Genomic DNA, 6,946 nt, shown 5'->3' with positions numbered 1-6,946 from the left:
GTGCTATGGCGTGTGTGTGCTATGGCGTGTGTGCTATGGCATGTGTGTTTGTGCATGCAGGCACACAATAAAAGGCTGAATAAAATAAATTAATAATGTATTTCAGTATCAAATGTCAACTATCAACAGCAACAATAAAAACAACAGGAAACAATTACTTTGGCAGTAACTGGTCATACTCCCACGACTGTGGTAATTCTAAGGAAGGGATTATTCCTGGGAGGGTTTGAGTCTTGGATAACTTTCAGACAATATTGTGTGGTCTTTTGTTTGGGTTTGTTTGTTTTTTATTCCTTACTTTATTTATCTATTTTTATTTATTTATTTATTTTGGGTTTTTTTGATACAGGGTTTCTCTGTGTTGTTTTGGAGCCTGTCCTGGAACTATCTCTTGTAGACCAGACCGGCCTCAACTCACAGAGATCTGCTTCCCTAGTGCTGGGATTAAAGGCGTGTACCACCACTGCCCGACTATTCCTTACTTTATAGTACCAAATTTAATGCGCTCTTTCTTTTTAAGCCTGTCTTTACATATGATGAATGATGCAAAAAAAATGAATAAATAAAACAGAGGAAGGAAGTCTAATGAGCCACAGTATCTTCCTCCCTCCCTCTTGATTTATGCCCCAGACTGGCCTTGAACTTGATCCTCTTGCCACCTTAGTGCTGGGATTCTAGGCATGTGCCACCACACCTCGATTTTCCAAAATCATCTCACAGGATTTCAGCATATTTAAAGAGCACCGCAGGTGTCTGAGGACAATCTATATGGGTATCAATTATTGCAAAGGTGATTTTGCTAGCCAGAAACATTTGGCACCAGTGTCTGTGTCTGAATGTCTCAGTACCCCGACACTGAAATCCTCACTCCCAAGGTTATTGAAAAGGTAGGTGACAAATACACTTGGAATTCATGTCCATTGCCCCTCACACCTGTTGAGGACCCAGCCCCAAGAGGCTGTGTGAGCAGTAGCCTCTCATCACACCCCAAATCTGCTCTGATTTTGGACTTCAGGCTCCCAAACACTGAAAATATAAATGCTTTGGGCAGCTGTGGTGGCACATATCTGTGAATCTACCACTGGGGAAGCTGATCCAGGAGGCTTGAGAGTTCAAGAGTAGCTAGCAGGGCGATGGTGGCGCATGCCTTTAATCCCAGTACGCAGAGGGCAGAGGCAGGCGGATCTCAGTGAGTTCAAGGCCAGTCTAGTCTACAAGAGCTAGTTCCAGGACAGGCTCCAAAGCTACAGAGAAACCCTGTCTTGAAAAGCCAGAGAGAGAGAGAGAGAGAGATGTTGGAGGGTTTTCTGTCCCACCAGGTCCCCAGTTGTTTAGTCCCAAGAAAATCACACAGAGGTCTACATTAGTTATAAACTCATTGGCCCATTAGCTCAGGCTTCTTATTAACTCTTATAACTTATATTAGCCTATTATTCTTACCTGTGTTAGCTACATGGCTTGGTACCTTTTTCAGCGAGGCAGTCACATCTTGTTTCTTTTGTGCCAGGCTGACAACTGCAGAAAGAGCTTCCTTCTTCCCAGAACACTCTTGTTCTCCTTGACCTGCCACTACTTCTTGTCTGGTTGTTCCTGCCTGGCTACTGGCCAATCAGCGTTTGTTTAAAATATAATTGACAGAATACAGACCATTCTCTCACATCAGAGAGAGAGAGAGAGTAGCCTAAGCTACCTAGTGAGTTCAAGGCTCAGCTTGTGATACTTTTATAGAAATAGGAACACAGTAAGCCTGGAAACACTTTTGGTCTTTCAAATGGGAAGTGTGGGAGATATGACATAAAAGTACCCAGCCCCACGCATGTGGATGGAGAGAACCAACTACATAAAATTAACCTCTGATCTCCATACTCATGCCCCCCACATACACACCATACAAACTTGGTCCTCTGCTAGAATGGTACATCTCTTAACCACTGAGTCATCTCTCTAGGCACTATTTAAAAAAAAAAGTTTCAAAGGCCATGCAGAGTAACATGTGCCTGTAAGCCACATTCAGGGAATGGAAATAGATGGATCCCAGGGATTTGTTGGCCAGCCAGCATATCCAAATGAGTGAGCTCTGGGTTCAGGCTGTGAGACACTATGTCTCAAAAAATAACAAGGGTCTGGAGAGATAACTCAGCAGCTAAGAGAGTTTGTTGCTCTTTTGGGGGACCTGATCAACTCCCATGTGGAGGCTAGCAATTGTCTGGAGCTCCAGTTCCTGGGGATCCAATGCCTTCTTCTATCTTCCATGGGCACCAGGCACAGGTGCAGTCAAAACACACATATGCATAAAAAGAAAATCTTTAAAAATTCAAAAAAATAGTTAAAACAACAACAATGTGGGTAACAATAGAGAGAGCTGATATCAACCTCTGACCTCCAAAGGAGCACACACATGTAGCACAGGTGCACACATAGGCAAGCACCACACACAAATTGGGGTGGGGGACACACACTAGAATTATCCAGTCCCAAATAAAAACTTTGGAGAGTGGAAAAGTTCAGGTCAATTTGTAAGAGCCCATGCCAAGGTCAGGAGCTGTATCCCCCAAACTAACTTCCAAGAGATGCATAAGGTGGCAAATGCTGAGGGCAGGAGAATGCCGTGGGGACGAACTCCCCAACTGGTTACCTAATACCAATGGGTCATCCCTAAGATCATAGTCACACAGGTAACCTTACATGGACTGAGGTTGTATTTACAAATTTAGGAATTGGATGGATGGATGGATGGATGGATGGATGGATGGATGGATGGATGGACGGAACATCCACTAAAGATAAAAGAGGTCATGAATTTGAAAGGGTAGTGCACGAGAGAGTTTGCAGAGAGGAAAGGGGAGGGGGGCGAATAATGTAAATTTTTTTATAATTTCAGAAATTACTACAAATTATTTTATTAATAATAAGATGGGAACTAGATTGGCAGTCACTCAAGCTTTATTAAAGATTCCCACACAAGAAAAGTAGCTGTATATTCAATATGTCACTGAAAATTAAAAAAGAAATAAAACTATGTTTTAAAATGATACAAAATAGTAGCAAACGTGTATAAACCAAGCCAATAAGAGGAGGCCTTTCTGTGACCCTAGTCTTCCTTATCTCTCTGCCCTTCCGGTCCTGCCCTCCTCAGAGCCCCCCCCCCACCTTGCTTTCTCCTACTCTGTCCTCTAGGCCAGCTCCTAGCCACACCCCCAGTAGACTTTGGATTGTTATGAAAACCAACAACCCTGTTTATTTTGTTGTGTTTTATTCTACTGCCCTTGCTTGGCTGGCTTCTGAGACCCAAGGAAGGTTTGCTGTCTCCTCTCAATCCTGCTGGTTCTCCCAGTTCTACAACAGCCTTTTCCCCAGGGTTTCACTCCCTCCCCTGATCACTCAAACTTTGCACTTCAAGTATTTCCCTAGGCCCTACCTTCTTGCTTTTCCTTTCCATAGGAAATCTGTCTCCTAATGTGTGGGGTAGTATTTAGAGAAAGTCAAAAGGGAGCCTCTTCTCTAAAAATGGTGACTTGCAATGGGGTTTGCTGGGTGTTAAAGCAAGTTCTGGGCACTTCTGGGCATGGAAACCAGGGTAGCTTCACAAAATGCATGTTCATGAAGCTGGCCCTGCTCCAGCCCACAACATCCTCTAAAATCTGTGACCCTTTAATACAGTTCCTCAGGTTGTAGTGACCCCAACCATAAAATTATTTTTGTTGCCAGACGGTGGTGGCACACACCTTTAATGCCAGCACTCAGCACTCCGGGGGCAGAGGCAGGAGGATCTGTGTAAATTCGAGGTCAGCTTGGTCTACAAATTCCAGGTCTGGCTGTTCCAGGACAGCCAGAGCTGTTACACAGAGAAAACCTGTCTTGAAAACCAAGTAATGGTGCACACCTTTAATCCCAGGACTTGGAGGCAGAAACAGGCAGATCTCTTTGAGTTCGAGGTCAGCCTAGTCTACAGAGAAAGTTTCAGGACAGGTTCCAAAGCTACAGAGAAGCCCTGTATGTCTTAATCAGTCTAGGTTGCTTCGTTTAACACAAAGACCTCCAGGTTCAGGTTCTATCCATTTCCTCAAAAATGACATAATCATGCTTTTCTTCATGGCTGCACAAAACTCCATTGGGAATGTACACCACAATTTCTTTATCTATTCATCTATCTGTTTGTGGACATCTTGACTAATCCAGTAACCTGGCTCCTGTGGAAAAATTGCTAACATGTGGGCTAGCAGGTATGTGGAGTGCTGACTTAGATCCTTCCTAGTGGCCTTCAAGCTGACCTTTCAGGGTCTAGCAAAGTCACTTCTATCTGCTTCCCTGTGTGTCTGTGCTCCACGAGGCCTCTGTCCACTCCTCCCACCCCTAGCCCTCTGAGACAGTGTCTCTGTGAACCCTGTGGAAGTCTCTGGAGTTCACAGAGATCCACCTGCCTATGTCTCCAGAGTGCTGGGACTAACAGCTTCTGCCACAGCTCTCAGCCTCTGCCTTCCTCTTAATGTGCTCCCTCCTTCCTGGGCGCTGCAAGTTCCCAGTGGTCTTTCAGTGTGCAACTCAAAGTGGCTTGCTCGGTAGACCTGTAACTGGGTCACCTCTGCACCCTCTGAGCCTTCCCACTTTCTGTAGATTTTGTCCTAAGCCATACCACACCTCAGGGACAGCACACTCATACCCCACTCCAGCCATGCTTCAGGAGCTTCAGAAGGATGTTTGGAACACCAGTGAATTGTGTGACACAGACACAGACACTCACAGTAATGACCATTCTCCGGAAGGTGTCTGAAATAGGAACATCCATCTGGAAATCACTCCAGGACACTCGCACCACTTCTTTCTCCAGGCGGGACTTTAGCTCTCTCTTCCTTCTTTCCTCTCTTCCTGTCTCCCTTTTCTTCTCAACACACACACACACACACACACACGCACACGCACACGCACACGCACACGCACACGCACGCACCACTCCCCCAACAGCTGCAGTCTGGAAGAAATTACTCTTCTAAACAGCCAGACTTCCCTACTTTCAGGAAATTCCAAGCTGGGAAGGGGGAGGGGCCGGGCTGGGGGCGCGACCGTCCATCCCCCTAGCTCTGCCCCTGCATTCAGCACGTCCAGTCCTGGTCTCCTCCTGCGCCCACTATCCGCTCAAAGGGCTCTCAGCTTTTCCACCATCTAGGCTTTCTAGTCCTTTAAATCCTAGAGGCAAACTTTGGGGGAATTAGGAAGGCTGGGAGGGGCCTATGGCTTAACCCTCTCAACCCGGGACAAGAAGTTAAGACCAACTAGGCTGACTGGGCGTTGACTCCGCGCTCGCCTGGTAGGCTACCATGGCCCCCGAGAGGGGCTGAAGCTTAGTTCCTGGTGCAGGTAAGAAGGGACCACAATTAGCGTTTGCCAGACTCTGGAATCTAGTCTCCTGTGTCTGAGGGAGGAAGACCGCGGTCTGGCCCCTCGTAAATGATAAAGAGTGCAGAAGCCTGGACCCCTGGAATGTGAGAGCGGAGACCAGGGAAACTCCCTGCCTGTGAAACCAGAGAGCTGGGGGGTGGGGGGGAGCTCCTGGGACCCAAGAGCTCAGAACCCGACCTGAGGTGATGGTACTCAGACCACATGCCTAGGTCCTGGAACCCCTTCCAGGTTGGGCATGACATTTGCTTTTTTTGCCAGGTGAGATCCCGCCCGGGAAAAGAAGGAAAGGGGCGCCAGTGAGGTAGCCTCCGAGGCCAGGAGGGACCAGAGCTTGAGCCAGAGACCCATTCAGTCAAGACCACGAGGTGAGGAGGCTGTTGTGGTGGGCAGGGGTCTTCATCCGGAGGAAATAAAAAAGAGACAGACTAGTTAACGAAGAGACCAGGACCTTTAAAGTCCCTGTTGCAGCCCTGGAGCTTTAGGAAAAGAGTTGCCAGTCCTAAGATCCCAGGGGTCTCCAGGTGGGGTCCCCTGCCAGGTCTGGGCTCCACCCTCCTCCAGCCTGAGAACCAGTTGGGCCAGCTCCTGAGCGGGTTGTTATTTCCGTGTCCTGGCAGGGCTGGGGCTGAGAGAGGACAGAGGTGAACCAGCTGTGCCCCTGACCCGTGCAGCTGGAACCACACAGTGCCTAGCCAGGAAAGGGAGTTGAAGAGGCCAGAGGAGATCTGCTTATCTGAGCGTGTGTCTGTCCGAACGGGCGGGGGCCCCTATGTGCTTGCATCCAGCCCACTTTGCATTGATCCCTAACAAGGGTCCCTCTGTAAGAGCCTAGGCTGATGACGAACTTTTTCCAAGAATGACCGCATTGCCTTGAGTGTGACAGCCCAGCAACAAGCATATTGGAGGTTAGAGCTGAGTGTGCGGGACACCTAGCCTGAGGGGAAAGTGACTCCCTCAAGGTCTCCAAGCCAGCCAGGAGCTTCATGGGCATTAGGGCATTAAAATCTCCCTGTGTTTGTGTGAGAGGCATGCATGGGCTGTGTGCATACGTGTGTCCTAGGGCCTAGGTCAGAGAAGAAGCACAGTGTCCTGCTAGATTATTCTCCACCTTATTCTCAAAATGGAGGAGGATCTCTTATTCAACCGGAGTTGAATAAGCCCTAGCTATCATCCTATAAGGTACTAGGGGCATGGCTCAATGGTAGAGTGCTTGCCTAATGCCCAGGATGTTAGCTAACTCGGGGTTCTAGCTTCGGGAGTCCAATAAAATGGGGGTAGAATTCTATGGCGCATTTTCTCAGCAAGCATCTACTGTTTGGTTGCTAAGACAGAGCATTCTATTGGCATCCCACTTTGCAGATGAGAAGACAAGGTCAGAAGGTTTACACTGCTAATCCAAAGCCACACAGCAACAGCCCCAGCCAGATTTAAACCTGGGCAGCTGGTTTTCTGAATTGTACCTCTTTTCACTTCTCTCTGCAGAGGAAGTATTAAGATGAATGGAATGGCATCATTTACACCCAGAGAGGATTTTTTTTTTTTTTTTTTT

At 47.5% G+C, this 6,946-nt stretch overlaps 1 protein-coding gene across 1 annotated transcript in view; it reads left to right on the top strand.

Annotated features, from left to right (window-relative positions):
- Positions 1 to 5,061: 5,061 nt before the first annotated feature.
- Cdc42ep5 (CDC42 effector protein 5) overlaps positions 5,062 to 6,946 on the top strand; it is a 5,380-nt gene continuing 3,495 nt past the window's right edge. Inside the window, exons 1-2 of the mRNA XM_005371708.3 lie at positions 5,062 to 5,355; positions 5,656 to 5,762. The gene's annotated coding sequence lies outside the window, so the exon portion shown is untranslated. The remainder of the gene's footprint in view (positions 5,356 to 5,655; positions 5,763 to 6,946) is intronic.

The sequence above is a fragment of the Microtus ochrogaster genome, unplaced genomic scaffold (assembly GCF_000317375.1).
Source record: "Microtus ochrogaster isolate Prairie Vole_2 unplaced genomic scaffold, MicOch1.0 UNK123, whole genome shotgun sequence".
Classification (NCBI taxonomy): domain Eukaryota; kingdom Metazoa; phylum Chordata; class Mammalia; order Rodentia; family Cricetidae; genus Microtus; species Microtus ochrogaster.
The sequence above is the reverse complement of the archived record's forward strand: the minus strand, read 5'-3'. Positions and strand labels throughout refer to the sequence as shown.